The sequence below is a fragment of the Pungitius pungitius genome, chromosome 13 (genome assembly GCF_949316345.1).
Source record: "Pungitius pungitius chromosome 13, fPunPun2.1, whole genome shotgun sequence".
NCBI lineage: Eukaryota > Metazoa > Chordata > Actinopteri > Perciformes > Gasterosteidae > Pungitius > Pungitius pungitius.
The window spans coordinates 5,330,317-5,346,453 of record NC_084912.1 but is presented as its reverse complement, the minus strand read 5'-3'; the positions used below and the strand labels follow the sequence as shown (position 1 = coordinate 5,346,453).

At 43.8% G+C, this 16,137-nt stretch overlaps 1 protein-coding gene across 1 annotated transcript in view; it reads right to left on the bottom strand.

The window, feature by feature from the left end:
* Positions 1 to 15,727, bottom strand: part of chrm3a (cholinergic receptor, muscarinic 3a) — a 60,271-nt gene extending 44,544 nt beyond the window's left edge. Inside the window, exon 1 of the mRNA XM_037466306.2 lies at positions 15,224 to 15,727. The gene's annotated coding sequence lies outside the window, so the exon portion shown is untranslated. The remainder of the gene's footprint in view (positions 1 to 15,223) is intronic.
* Positions 15,728 to 16,137: the final 410 nt, after the last annotated feature.

The window sequence follows — 16,137 nt, the reverse complement described above, 5'->3', positions numbered from 1 at the left end:
CAAACAAACATACCGATCCGGACCGAAAGTCTTTTCTCACACATCGGTTGAGTCTCACTGGGGGGAATTTTAATATGTTGTGGCCATTATTTGACATGCATAGTTATATAATAATGTGATGTGTTTGTGTGTTCAAGGAATTGCTCCAGAGAGATTAATAGCTCGGCGTTCTGAAAACTTCTCTTTTAGAAATCATGGGAACAACATCTTTGAGCCCTTTTGTTTTTTTCCTTTTCACAATTTATTTGTCCGGTTTGACCGTTTAATGCTGCACAAACAGTGTGACGTAAACAGCGCGGACCCCGCTGAGAGGTTTTGAGAAACGAGCAACAACGGAGAAGAGATCTGAGCTTTTTCTGTAAAGAGAAAGTTACACATTTTAAGTGTATATTTGTGCAGGGACAGAATTTGCTTATGCAAACAAAACCACAAAGAAAACATTTGTTTGCGTAATGCTGAGAGCGATACAACTCCAGCACAGCAACGGCAACTTCTTCTTCTTTATAGTTTGCATGAAAGCTGAAGGGTTATTACCAATCAGACCGGCTGTGTCTCTTTGCCTGTGTGACTATATGGGAGGGAGGGCAGGGGGGGGGGGGGCAGAACAGCTGAGCCTCTGCCTCGGGACGTGACAATGAGAGAGACAAGCAGCAGCAGTCAACCGGACTGGGAGAACAGGAAAAGAGAAAAGGTTTTAGAAAGTGAGCCCTACAGCTGATGGAGAGTCCTTTAGAAACCGTGCAGGATGCAACAAGGTCTACCTTTCACTCCGCGATGCATCTTAATCGATTTATCATCCAGCGACGAGTTAATGTCTCGTTAATAACTACACTTTGATTTCAACTGGGTGTTAATGAGAGATCACGTGAACGGCAATCCAGACTAATTAAAAAAGACACTCAAGCGTGTCTACTGGACTGAAAGGTTTTCTGTAGCAGTGATTCCCAAGGCCGGGTGGAAAGCTGCAGGCCAGCAGGACCACAGCAACACAACCACCCAGCATTGAGCGCTGTGCGTTCTTCGTCATGTCGAGCCAGGGGCTCTTTCCTCCAGAGGCTGCGTTTGTTAGCTACTGTAGTTTGAGTCCAACAGCAAATAACCCCTCAAAACATTGAGCGGCTACACATTTTTCACGTCTGTGTGTGCGTAACTGTATATATTTCAATTCATTGAAATTGGAAAAGAAAACCTCCTTAATCCATAAAACAAAAGGTTTTTTTTCCTGGTGCTTTATTAAAAGTGAAAGATAATCATCCAAGGTTGAAGAAAAAAATCATCTTCTTCTTCAAAGTCTAACAGATACTTTCAGCCAACCGAAGGTCAAGTAACAATAAGCTTAGGAATAATTGTAAAAATGCAAAACAACACGCATCAGAGTGCAGCTTCACAGTCTAATAGGAAACCGGCGTCCTGTTTACACGTTTAACGGATCCACAGTTTGCAATTCGGGGTGAAACAAACACAGAGAGGCTCATGCTTCTGCACGTCTTTGTTCTTTCTCTGCCTGCTGGATCAAGAGTTAATTCTGCCCGGGCCGCAAGTGACAGCAGTGAATTAATGATTCATTACGCCCAGTGTAAGCAAACAGTGAGCCTGTGAGGGAGGAAAATGGATTCACGCACATCCAACGCCAACCATGACATCGCTCGAATATCCCCTCGTGCACGGAGGAGAAGAAGTTGACAGCGGCACCGGATGACAAAAAAAAAAAAAGAGGAGAAAGGGAACACTCCAGATCCACGATTCTGAATACTACTTAAGAAATGTGAAACCCCTAAACTTCCCCTTCATAATCATTCATTATAAATGTGATATATCGCTGGCTCAGCCCGGGGCTTTCATCTAAATTAATTTTCCATTTTCTTTTCGTACACGCCAGTCAGACGGGTCCTCGCCATGTGTATGACTGTAAGAAAAATAAATAAAAGAGGAGCCTCTGTCTCTGTTGAGTCTGAAGGGTCCTTGATGGTGTAGAGGACATTGTACAAATGGGATGGTGCATGTTTGGGATTATTAATGCAGAGAACTGTACATTCACACAGTGCGTACAGCGCATGCATATTCCATTAAAAGCCGCGATGATGTGCGCTGGTAAAAGTTTGCTTTCGAACACACAAGGACTATTTTTTTCTAGTTCAGAACTTGCAGCAAGACAAGAGCTCTTTTCAGGTTTGCACATGCGAATCTGCAAACCCCTTAATCTCCGTGTGTCGAGGCTGTAAATTCAGCAGAGCATCACAGATTAGAGTCTCGCTTCCCTAGTTTCTATTTTAGGGAGTGCTGTTGAAGTTCACAGATGTTATATCATCCATTCCTCCCATTCTTGGCTTTTCCTCTCTATCGCTGTCACAACCAAACGGAATAGCACGCGATAATTATGAAACTAAAAAGTCATGTTCCTGTTTAGAATTTAGCAACATCAGACGCTGTTAGCTTGTATGTCTCTAGAATAAAACATGGCCAAAAACTTTTTGAGCTTTACACAATGTATTTAATGCTTTAAGTAATAATACCATCACATATCTACCGATAATGACATTTTTTTTCAATTGAGATGAACGGCAGACAGGACTCGTGGTTAGGTTTGATCCCGGGAGGGAGACGCGCCGATTTCTAGAGGTCTCGTGAATGTAAAGCGAACCATATGTCGACATATGCATATGTCACCCTGATGAGGGAGGCGGTCGGCGGGACCGAGTGACCTCGTGCTTCGGACGAGCTGCGGCGTGAGCCCCGGCCTCCTGCGTCCCGTCGCCTCCGCTGACTAACGGCTGCGTTGGACGTGAGCGGGCGCGGGGGGAGGGGTGTGCGCGCTGCGGAGATACGGGCTGAGAGCCAATCAATGCCAATGCATTTGTTGTGATATATCTACTGAAGAGAAAGGGCTGTAGAACTAGAGTAAGGGCTGCTGATGAATACTCCAGAGAAACAAAAAGCCTCGGCATGAAATGAGTTCCGCACATATTAAGATTTGAGGGATTTCTCGTTTCATTTTCGCTGCAGTAGGAGATTTATTAACCGGGGGTGAACCGATTTTATAACAATGCAACATATTATGAATAATACAGCAGGTATTATTGTCCCTGTTTAAGTAATGATGACAAAATTACATAACTAAGCTGAAAATATTAATGGTTTGGCATCAGCAGCTTCAAGGGGAAAACTTCTTCTGCCTTCAACTCAGCCATCTGCAATGCGATTCTTCTCTGAAGAGAAATGGATTATATAAGCTTCCAGTGTCTAGTACAGCCAGACATGACATCAGTCAATGAATTAGGAAGCTACAGTACCTGTATTATCTCCTGCCTCGGGAGAAGACGGCCTGACACACAGGAATCCTTCAGAGACAGATTTGACGGGTTCCTACAGGAAGCATCTGAGTATAAAACTGCTTAAATCAGCAGCTGCACGGATGCACTGCACACATTATTTAAATAACCACCCGGTAAATCGCTGAGTTTTGAAACATCAGCCAAGACAATTTGTCCCGGTTGACTTAACAAGCTAAAAATCATAAAACTGCGAACAACTGATCAACTCGGGTTCAAGCGTTTTGAGGGATTTCTCATTTCACCCTTCGGCGGCTCTCCGTTAATTCGGAGGGGGACACCTGGCGCTTCAAAGAGCGGAAGGTTGAGGGATTTCGACTCGCTGGACTCCAGCCCTGGTCAATGATCTCGCCTCGGTAATGTTGCTGTTTATGTGACAAAGCATTTATTACAACAGGCAAGAGGTTTGAAGGCCAACGCCACACAGTCAAAAGTCATCAAACACAAGGATTTGGCACAAACGTTATTAACTTTCTTCACATTAGTGAAAGATAGTGTTTGGAAAGTAAGCATTGCATTAAGACCGAATCCAAACACCGGATGGTTAACAATGTAAATAACTACTGCCACATCCTGATTATGATAAATGGAGAGCAAAGAGCTGCACTCGACCTTACTGCCAAAGCTAAGATACAATAAAAGGGGTCATAAGCAGAACAGGAAAACGACTCTGAGTGTTTCACTTCATCTGAAGAGAACCGTCGATCATTGTTAATTTATTACTTTACAACAGATCCTGATATCTGTGGTGCAAATAATAAACAGTGAGGTGGCGAGGAGGTCAAAAGGGTTATTCCGCTCCCGTGGAGGTTCTCAACAGTTCAGGATTAAGCAGGATGGGACTGATGTAATGATAGGAGCTTAAGGAAAACCAGACCGAAAACTACAAACTGTAGCTGCCCCTCCTCGTCCAGAGGAAAAAGACGTATAATAAGATTATTTCAAAGAGCTTTATTGAGACTAATCTGGATTAAAAAAAAGAGTGGTGGTTAAATAAACATGAGACATTGAGAGAGAGGAACAAAGCGGCGGCACATCCTGAGAGAAAACGTACAGAGTTTACACAAGGTCATCAAGCACATGGCTTTTTAATGTAATATCAAAGCCAACCAGAGCATTTCAGCGTAGGAATTAGCCGACCAGCTCGAAGCCTGTCGTTATCAGACCTGCAAAGTTTATATTTAAGATACCATGTTTGAAAAGCTTTTTATGTAATCATAGAATCTGTTAAACTGCTATAATAGGGTATGTTTGTGTGTAGATTTAAGTTAAACAATCCTGATGAAAACTTGCTTGTTGGCTTCAGCCCATTCCTCTTAGTGGCTGCGGATGAGAGAGTTTTCCCAGGGAACGCAGAAGGGAATAATCTGCTTAAGTTGTTACAATGCGTTTCTTCTTCTCCTGCAAGATTAATGTTTTTTGTACATGGTCCGTGCACACAAAATGTGATTAAAAGAAATTGTGGAAGTGTGCAGGGCAGTCTGCCAAACTACCACTGGGCAACTTTTCAACTTTTTTCGAGCTCGCGGCATAGCTGTCACTGTCGGTCAGCTGCTCTACAAACTGCAGTCTAATGGTCCCCTGAGGCAAAACCGGAGAGATTCTTGATGATCCTCTTCCTTCTCCTATTAGAGTCATATTGTTTATATTGCTAGTTCTTTGTAAATGACCGAATCATATTTAAAATGAATGAATTAGCCTCAGCAATAGCTATATTCTGTGACCAGGGCCGGCTCTAGCATATTGGCTGCCCCCCCCACGACCTAGGCCCACTTTGAACCATAACCTTTTAAAAGTTAAATAAGAATATTGATACCAACACTACTTGTGTCAGGATGTTATTATATGCTCCCAGACTTATTAACTTGAATTTACTCTGACTCAAACATTGTCTTTGTATTTTGGTACGCTCACATCCGATTTTAACATAGTGTGCAAGGTAAAAAGATTTTGGATTTTTATCATGGACAAAAGTAGATTTTCAATATATGGTTCGATTACACAAAGAGGGTTTTGTTGTATGCTACTGTCCCGGGGGAATGCATAGCCGCGTTACCGGGTGGATTTATTCCATTGGAACGGAATTCATCGCGACGACATCATTATCAAAAGCTGTGATGTGTAACTTACATACAAATCAGATGAATTAGATTATTGCCCTTTTGTTATCAGAACCAAGCACTTGGATATTTTCTTGAGAGGAATTATCTGCGATGTTTGTCCTTTACTGACTTAAGTAGACTTTTAAAAGATTCATCACCATTTTTCAGAGACTACATCGAGTGGTTTACACAAGCCTCTTTTAGGGCATTTCACCCTTTTCAAGCCGTCTTTTTATAGACTACACAAGCATTATTCACAATGTCCTGTGGAAACTACCAGAGAGCTGGAGCTATCCCCTCCCTCCTCGGACTTCCTCCGACTGCATCCATAGTGAATAGTGAACTTTCTCGTGCCACGAATGAAGTGCACTACCTAAAAAGGCAAGTGAGCAGCCTTAATGCCCACATTGAAAGTGTGAAGGCCAAATTGTGCCAGCAGTTAAATAGCCAAAGATCTGGCCTATGCTCGGCTGGTCTGCGAGCACAAAACAAAGCTTTCAGACCTCATCAGGGAAAACGAGAGTTTATCTCTGAAGCTCACTGAACTTGAACACAGAACTTTCACTTTCTGTCAAAAGTGCTGAACTCACTGTCAACAACAAGACATGGAGGAAAAGTTATCCAATGAACTAAAATGCCAACAACAGTCCTTGGAGTCTAAAGTAACAGGGTTACTCTCCACCAAGGGGTCTCTTCAAGAGGAGCCCAAAAACCACCAGTTGGAAGCAGAAAGCAAACTGCTGAAGATCGAAACAGAGGCTCTGGCTAAGTTACAAAAGAGCCAAGAGGAGACCCACCACGACAGGGTCTCCACCAGTGATTTCACTGAGTCTTGCCTCATCGCAAAGATCCGACAGAAGAAGGATACCATCGGAGAGATCTGACCAAGGAGATCAGATCCTCGTCACCAGGATCAAAGATTTAGAGGACGACAAAACTGTCCTTGAGAACATCTGCCTTGACTTAAAAAAAGAAGAAGAAGAGATGCATTTTTGGGAGGCGGATGCAAGACCGGCAGACGGAGATGGACAAAATGAGGCGCAAGGATGCAGGAGTCAAAGAAATAGAGAGAAGATAAAAAAGGAGACCATCCAGGGCATCAACATCAACGTGCCTGAGACTGGACGCCAGTAAGATCACTTTCCTTCATCTCCCACTCCATCCCACCTCATCCATCTAATCCCGGTCCCCGTCCACACCACTAACACCTGGGGTTGACAGCGCTAAAGGCTATGCTAGCTGGAAGGCTCCTTAAGGCATGAAGCAGTTTGGCTAACAAGCGCTAGCTATGTAAACGCAACCATAAGTTCCACGCTTCAAGCTTATTCAAGCATTGTATTTTCCTGTTGACACCATATGTTTAGCAGAATAAATATTGAGAAAAAAATAAGCTCCTGTAACTCCAGTATGTTGCCTGTATATACAATAAATATGCCCAGCCTTGGTTGTGATTACATTTCAACGAAACATGGAGGGCATGAAGCCAATAAACAGTTAACTCTTTTTTTCTACCAGGTACCCTGCCAGAAACTTTTGTATGGAGACATGCCAGGCAATTCCATCCATCCTCTCTCACTTCTGGCCTGCTTTTCATCCCATAGACACCACCAAAGTTAATGTACTCTGGCCGTCTAGTTCCCCACCAAATCTCTCCCGTTTCTGAAAGAGTTTACAACTCTTGTTGTTGTTCTACGCCGATTAGAAATTGGATTGAATGCTACAAAAATACCTCCACGATTCTCCTTTCGCGAAGCCGTTCGATAAGGCTGGTGCCTGTTGTTGCCAGCGGGTTTCGCGCAGGTGATACGGATGAACACAATACAGATGACCGATTCTAAAATCGACTCCAGTGATTCATGTCATTGCCCTTCTCCCGCAACGCTTTAATGCCCTGCCAAGGAAAACACATTCCTTGTGAAAAGCTGGAGTTTATTCTCACTTGGCTAAGTGGAAGTAATCCCTGGGGAGATGTTAAGTGTTAACGTTGGTTCATCCTCGAAATATTAAGGGGGGTTAAAAACAAGCATGGGAACGGTAATAAAGTAGAATGAACTTCAGTCTACGTCCATATCAGTAAAAAAAATGACTATTACATTTGTGTTAAATTGTCATAATTAGCATATCAATACTTGAGCTATGGCCCAAAATGTGCTCCCAGAGGTCAGAGTGACCTTTGACCAGCACGTTTTAATCAGTTCTACCTTGAATCAAAGTGGAGATCTGTGCCAAATTTGAAGGAATTCCCCCGTTCGCTTTTCTGAGAGTATTTTGACATAACGCGAATCACTGCTGCCTCACGCTTGGGTCTCTTTCATTTTACATTGTATTGATACTTACAGTCCTCAAAGGATTGGAGTATTAAACATTAACTTATTTTTAAATTCCTATAATTCCATCAGTTTAACAGACCGCTAACAGGCCTGCAAATGCAAAGAGTGAATATCTCATTTTAGAGACAAGAGCCTCTATTTGCTTGATCAAGGGTTTCACTTACTCCACTTTTTAATCAGGCTGTTGTCGGCTTGAAACACCTCAAATCCTCAAAGTAACACTGTACACCTGCGTCCCTGCTGTCTAATTCAGCCTCAGCCTTCAACCTGACAATAACGTATTGAACCACAGGCTCCTTCAGACGCACGCTGACAAAAGAGCAAATTGGAGTCAAATTATTTTCATCGCCTTTGTTGCTTCAGACTCGCGTAAATGTCAGCGGAGTATTTGGTTTGCTGGCCTGCAGGTTGTGAAACTTGTTGGCTTGGATTCATTTTCCTCCACAGAGTTTAGCCAGAGGGAATCGCTCTCCATTGCCAGGCCTGGTACGCAAGTTTTTAAACGCCCGATGCTCATTTTGAAATGTCCATCAAGCTGACGAAAGGAGGAAGACTCAAAGACAGGTGCTTGTTTGAACTCCCCTTAAAAGAACGGGGCAAATTGTCATTTTTACATTTCCTTCGGGGCAAAAACTAGGAAACCGACATTTCACGTGGCGCTGTTCATTTGCCTCTGCTTTGATCGAGTCAATCCAACCATGACATTTGGTGGGAACATGGGCTGGTGAATAAAAACGGAATAAAAAGCTATATAGCTGCAAGAGTTCACTTTCAAGCAACATTTAGAATGCACAGGTAGAACGATTAAATATGTGTTGTACCTATGAATCAGGTGAATTTGTACCATGAAAACGAGCTGTGTTAACAATTAACTGGTACCACGACTGTACCATTAAAGTAAAGGTCAATATTTGATTCTCGGGCATGCCTGCAGCATCTGCTCAAATTCTCAATACCCCTATCCAGGGAAAATAAGGTGTTTTCTTAAGGGCTTCACGGGTGGCAATCCATCTTAAAGTGAAAGCAATTGTAAACGTGCCTTCTATATATAATCAGCGAACCGCCTCCTCTGGTTGTAAAAAAAGTTTATGGAAAAAGTTCTCACTTGATTTGTTACCTCCAGTAATCCTTTTAAAAGTTTAGGGTCCCAATCAGTAGCGCCAAGTCGTCTTCAATACAACATGATGTGCTTTCCGTAAATGATGGACCAATTTAGAGTAAACAGACAGTAAAGCAGGGTTTGCTTTGTGCGTCTGTAGTCTTATTAAGTAAATGAACTAACATATATTTAAATTTGAATAGGTACTCTTTCCAATCAAAGCCATGAATCTAAAACTGGCATAATTCAGTACCAAAGAAAAAGCTGGATACACACTCAAATTAACTTAGGTGCAAGAGTTCCAACAGCAGCACACACTTCATAGAAAGCATAAAGAAAGGCTGTTATTTTGCACAGCAGCTCTGCCCATTTCTTATCAAAACCGCAGCTGGCAGCGACTCAGCAGCGAAATTACCTCCAACAGGTTGGCAAAGCGGCCAATTGGCAACACCAAATCCCCTCAAAAAAGCACCAGAGCACTCAAAAAAAGAAAATGCATCCAATGCGCTTGCATTGTTTAAAACGATGACCTTTATCGACACGGCACAGCTGTGATCCTCTCAGACATAATCGCCGCCCTGTTCGGTCTATTCTGCGCCAAGCAGTTTGAAATAAGTTCTGATTCGGAAAAGAACCTCCCCCACACACACACTGATTTTAATTGTGTGACAGGTGTTGGATGAAAGAAGGGGGCCTAACCTTGTCTTCCAGAGTGGCAGCTGGGCACCTCGTCCGGTCATCGGCTCCCTGCGCTTCAGACGCTCATTTGTGCCTCGCAGCGCACGGAGGAGACCACAGTCCGCCATCATGCAGACCCCCCTCCCCCCATTCCCAAGCTGTAAGTGTGTACTCCCCCCCCAATCCTCACCTGCGCTGGACTCATTTGGACTATTGCACATTGCACACATGTGTACATCCTGTGCATTTTTTCTTCTTCTTTTTCATTTGTGCTATGTAATGTATGACGTGTTTTACCGATAATCTCAATCTAGCTGCACTTGAGCGTGCAATACCCTATTCTCACCTGTAGGGCATCAAGAAAGATAGAGATAGGAAAATCTATCTAAGATGATGTCAAAACAACATCTGTGGAGGCCATAACTACAGAGGCTGCACAATTGACATTGATGGATTTTGTCCTCACCCTAGATTGAAAAAGAATCCCGCAATATGGTGAAACTGAAATACAAAAACTGTGTCAAACGAAAGAAGGGGCGAAGGAGTCCAGATCGCAAGGGTGAAAAGAAATGCGATTTAGTTGGGATGTGTGTTGGAGATGAGCGCCTGACCCACAGTTTGAGTCACTTAATATGTGCCTGATGCGAGCAGGTGAAAGAGAAACAGACTAGAAAACAAAAAAAGATTTATAAAATATTCTACATAGTTCTATAAAGAAAAATACTGGCAAATTCATTTTGACAGGGAACCTAATCACACGTCAGCATCTAATCTAACTTTTCGTGATTACACTTCAAACACATTTAAATTAGGAGGTGACATCAAGTAAAGTGCGATTCATCAGCAATCATCTCACACATTATGAAGGAGTACTCCCACAAATATGAGCCTGAGCATAAGGCGTGTTACAAATTATCTGCAAACTATTCCAATATTATGTTTTATAAAACATTTTGATAGCAATGCGTCCTCTGACCACAGCTCTCTTCTTTTCAACAAGATGAAAGACAATATTGTCACTTATTATCAACCGGTCCTATGCCCGATCATTGCTGTTTATCATGTGATATGTAGCGTGATTGTAAACTCATTGGAGAGGGAACCAGCTCTCTTAATCTTTCCGAGGTTTATTCCATGTATTGGTAACATTTAAGTTAAGTAAATGCCTTATGAAGGGTTTACAGATTCTAAAGTGTCTCGAGGCAAATTGTTATTTGTGAGGTTGGACAACATTAATAAAAGTGAAATTGACTTGAACCAGCACCGAATGGTTACATTTCTGTGTTACATTGAATCAACAACAGATGTTTGTTTTTCTACACCAACATCTGTCACAAGACTTTCTCATAATGAATTATGAATGATCTTACACCTGCTGAATATTTATAAGTGTAACAGTGTTCTATCCATTCATCTGATAAAAGCATAGCTTTTAACCCTGCGCTGCCATCACTTCATTTACGGCATGTGTCGCAGTATGTGGTATTCTTTGGATTGCTTGCACTTAACAAACACAATGAAACTTCCTGCTGGCACGGAATTCCGTCGCAATCACAGCCCGTAACTGCAAACTGCATCGCCTACAAAATGAATATTAGGAACGCCGCAGTGAAAGGAGGAGGCAGAAGGCTGACATGATACTTCAGCAATGTGGAAAACAAGAATCAATGAAATTCACAGAACACTCTCTCCCACTATTAAAATGTCAATGCAGGGTGTATTTAAAAAGGAAAACATGCAAATAGGATCATTGTGTATTCAACTTTTTTTTTTCTCTCAATACTAAAAAGGGTATTTGTCCCCTGGTGTGAGAGGGAACATTTGCTTCTTCTTTCTGTTTCCCTTTATCCACAGAGCTCATATTTATTGTCGTCTAGTCACTGCTCTCTAAAGATGAACTTGTACAATTTTCAAGAGGACATTCAGCTCACATTACTAATAATGTTTAAGTAGAGAGATGTGTTTTACTTGGAACTGGATGTTTTTTGTAAAGATCCCTGCGACTTTACGGGCGCGATCTTTATTGCGATCAATACGACGTGAAACTACATTAGCTCAGAATAATAAACAAGCCACTCGTGGTGGCAGCATTAATCGAAACAAAGAAATCTACGGCTGAGTATTGACCGCTGGAGGTTTCGTCCAGGCCGAGTCAAACATCCATCATCGTCAGGATCGCTCCCTTTCTGTGTGTCACACTCGTCATTAATAGAGCTGGTTGCAGCTGTGCTACCATTCTCCCTTGTCCCTGTCTCTTGGGTAGTACAAATATCTTTTACCTGGAATCCCTTTGCAGGAGAGCCAGAAGAAAAAGAGAGTGAGACCGTTTTGAGGGAGAGAGAATGGGGGGCGGGGGGGGAGACGGAGAGACAATTTGGAAATAGGAAAGAAAACGTTAAAAGAGGCAAAAATAAAACATCTGAGCCCAAGGATTGTTGGAGACATTTGCAAACTGCATTGAAATAACTGGTTTGAAATGCAGCATGTGGGCTCTGTCCTCGTGCACCATTGCTGCTGACGGATTCAAACGTGCAACCCGGCAGGAGGAGGGGGGGGCGGTTTTACCTAAGAGACCTACCTACAGCACCGACCTCCTGCATGAATCACCCATCCTTTCCTTTCCCGGTAGCTTACCGTTGGACTACATGTGTGTGCACTGCTGTGTGCTGAACATACATAATATCCTAAGATAAACATGGAGCGGTTGTTAACAGCCCGTCCGTATTGCCACCAATGAGGGGCAGCCCCAGCTAAGCTTGTGACAACTATTAAAGGTCAGAGTCTCAATTGTGTCTGTTTATTACACATTATTTCAGCAATAAAAGCCTAGATTGCCCGACGCCAAAATTGCCACCGGTATAAGTACAGGACAGTCACTAAATTCAAGTCAATGACATGTTATTTGCATTAGGCCCCACTAGAGTGGTAATTGTATTTCTGTTGAAAACATCCAGCTGCTGATCTGAAGCCCGTGTCTTCCCAGCACTGCGTCTCTGACGCTAAGCAGGTGCTGTAAAAATGTGAAAACAATAGTAGCCGCCCAGAAAGTGGAGCCAAATACAAATAGTGCAAGTACTCAGGCCGCAAGGCTCTGCTGTAATCACACCCTCAAGCAGTCTACTTTACAGAAACAAGGAAGGAGTGCAGGAGCTAAACACCCCATCAATCGGAGGAGTTCTGACTGTGGCTGAAATCACCGGCGATGCTGTGATGCTGGATTGGATATTTGGCGGATAGTAACTCAAACAGCTTGATTTGATATCGGCCCATTCATCTGTTTCAGATCTATGGTTGTATAATATACACATTGAATACTGGCGTTTTAATTAATGCATCACCAGGAACCACCTTTACCTTGAACGCGGAGGTTCCCAGCAAAGAATGACACTTCAACTTAAACATGTTTCAGGCCAACTTTTGGTGGGATTTGTGTTGCTATTTTCACGATTGAACTGCGGTGGAAAACTTTCTCCCCGTCGTCTTGTCTAAAGACAGATGCTGCGTTTTGCTCTGCTGTGGCCTGCGTGGCTGTGAAAGTAGATTAAAAAAGGCTTAAACATCAAGATGAGCCCTAATGAAACCCGATGGGGGAGTTAGCCTGTCTGTTAGGCCAGCTGACTCCTGTAAAATCCCCATCACTGTCTCCTGTTGCCTGCTCTAAAAGTAGCCTTGTGGTGCCAGTCAGAGCAAGCTGCAGCTGGAGGGTTATCCTGTAGAAGCCGAAGCTCTCTGTATCTCTTAATAATACAAGAGACTATGGCAATTTCTGGTTTTTCAGCATCTCTCTATTCGATCTTTTCAAACCATCAACAAAGCTGTCAAGCTTTCCACATCTGATACACACCCCCCCCCCCCCCCCCCCGTTTAAAACTGTTGCTTTCAAAGACAACTTATCATTTTGGGAAATTAGCTCATTTGCTTCATGTCCAAAAGTAAGATGTCTTCACTCGATATAAGAAGCTTCAGCCACAGCTCATTAGCTGGGGGGCTTTTTTGAAAGGAACAAACAAACAGTACTCATGTTTATTGAGTATCAATGAGTGACCCTACCAGGTGATTTCAAAGCAGATTTATTTTGCCAGAGCCGAGCTAGCGGTTTAGCCACGTTTCCGGTCTTAACCGCTAAACTGAGCGGCTACTACTGGCTTCACAATTACCTGACAGACAAGTTTATTGATCCTTTCATTTAACGCTCAACAAAAAAGCAATACACCTATTTCCCCAAACTCTTCTTTTTAATGACAAAAATGTTGAAGAGAATCGATGAACCATAAAGCGCTAATGCCACACACACATGGACTTACCGACGGCAGGTGAACCTTCTCCACAGCGGTTTATTTTTTCAGCGGCATCGGTACGAATCGACAAGCTTGGAACTAATAAACCAAGAGCTTCGGTGCCAAAAGGCCGCTGTTCAACCCAGCGGAGGGTAAGAGAAACGACATTCTCATCTTTAACCGTCTACATCAGTGTCACAAAGAGCCATCCTCCACCCACCGTCCACATGGGAAACGGTCAATACGTCAGCAGCGATCTGCACCACGAAATCTATGAAGAAAGGAAAGCCTTAAAAAAAAAAAAAAAAATTGCTCGACCAATATTGACCGTGGCTCAAAACAATAGATCAAGCCGCCGGGGCTCTTTCGCCCCTTTTTCTCTCGACGTCATGCGTCTCCACTTGTTCTTCTCCGTGTCCTCCGCTGCGTCTCTCTCCGCAGCAGGCAATGGAAAGTCCTAATCATCTAAACACATTCCTGCTCCACCTTTAACAGACTAGTAGCAGACCGTGCATTCCCCATGACACGGAACTAGACTGCACAGTTCCCTAACAATGCCTCCGCTGATATATGAATGTAAAAAGCAAGCTGGTGGGGTTGGTGCATGCAACATATTAAAATGTTTTACTATCGGGGGTTAGCCGCCATGGAGAGGACAGCTTGTGATTCATATCCTTCTACTGTATTGTCAAACTTTAAACTCCGGGCCTCTGTGGCAAATATTTGCAGCGTGGCACGGATGCCATTCCCTCAGTTTTCACTCGTTATCCGGCACCATGTCGAAGTACCCCCAGGTCACCAAGCGGGAACATTCCTTCACATTGCCATCTAGGGACATCATAAATAAACAGTCACCCCAAATCATGAAAGCCTTTCACTTGCCATGTATGGACACAATTAATTTCCTCCTCTGTCCACGCCAAGACAAATACTTAAAAAAACAAATTGCAGGCAAACAATAAGCCCCCTTTTTTGTGGCAGAGGCTTTGCTTCCTTTGCATTTGTGCTCCCTTTTGGATGATCTTGGATATGAACAAATATATTCTGCCCGTGTTTTTAATTGACATCTGAAGAGCGGGGAGGGGTCGGGCGGGCAGGGATGCTGAGCAGAGCCAGGGGAACGATGGGGGGGGGGGGACACACAGCAGCAGCACATGTTTGCCAAACTTGCATTTAAAGAAAAGCGCATCTAATTGCAGTGTCCTGCGTTATGAACAAGTAGCCCCTGCAGTGGGCACATAGTATGGTGCGTCTGCAACTCCAAAGTGCCGCGAAGAAGCGACAGAATGAAGCATCGTGGAATCGGCTCCGGGAGTTAAACCAGAGACACTTTACCTTTGACACAATATTAAGAAAAAAAAAACTCCCCAGCCCCCTCGCCGTTTTTTACAGTGTTATTTTCACCTACCTCATAACCAATCCAATGGCGCGCGGGGTCAAACGCAGCAGGAGCAGATGTGGAAATGGAAATCCAGTCCAAACTCTTCACGGGGTCTGCGTCTGGCACATCGGCAGTGGACCACGGCGGTCCGGTGGACGTCACGTCCGAAGCGCTCACGGTTCGCGGGCAACGAGGCTCGCCTTCGACCCGTCACCGAGCCGTAGATCGAACGGCGATGTGAGGAGCGCCGCGGGGATCTCCAAGGGCGCGCGAACGATCGCTGCGTCGGGATTGGCCGGGGCCGGTGGTGACGCACCGGCAGGTGGCACACGCGGCGAATCAAGAAGTCCACTTTCATTCATGGATAAGAGCCGTGTCCTGCGGGAGCCCGGCGCGCGCACGAGAACTGAGTCCTCCTCACCCCGTTCCCGTCTCCGCACGAGAGCCTGCGCTGCATCCGTTTTAATGACGGGACATTGTCATTACTCAAAGGTGCATGCTGTGTGCATATACTGCCGTGTCGTTTGGCACCAGCAGTGTCCTGTTTGGTGAATGTAGTCTCTCTCCCCCCCCCCCCCCCCCAAAAAAAAATGGCACCATTGCATGGTTTGTTTTCCACACAATCGAGCTGCTTAGGTATGTTTGTCGATTTTCACTGATTTGGCGGAGGAGAGAAGAAAAGGCAGAGGGGGGGTAAGATCAGGGAAAGCGTTTGAAGAATTCATTTGGAGACACTTGGACATGAACACAACTGTACACAAGTGGGAAAACTTGGTGTGTGGCGAAGAAAAAAAATCCAGGCAAACTCAATATATATTTTTAACACTAATCGTTATTCAAGCCAAAAGCAAATCTTTAAAAAAAAGGTGGTATAAACACAAATAAGGGGACAGTCGTAATCCTTTGAGGAATTTGTAAGCCAATTACTGCTGGCTGCAGGG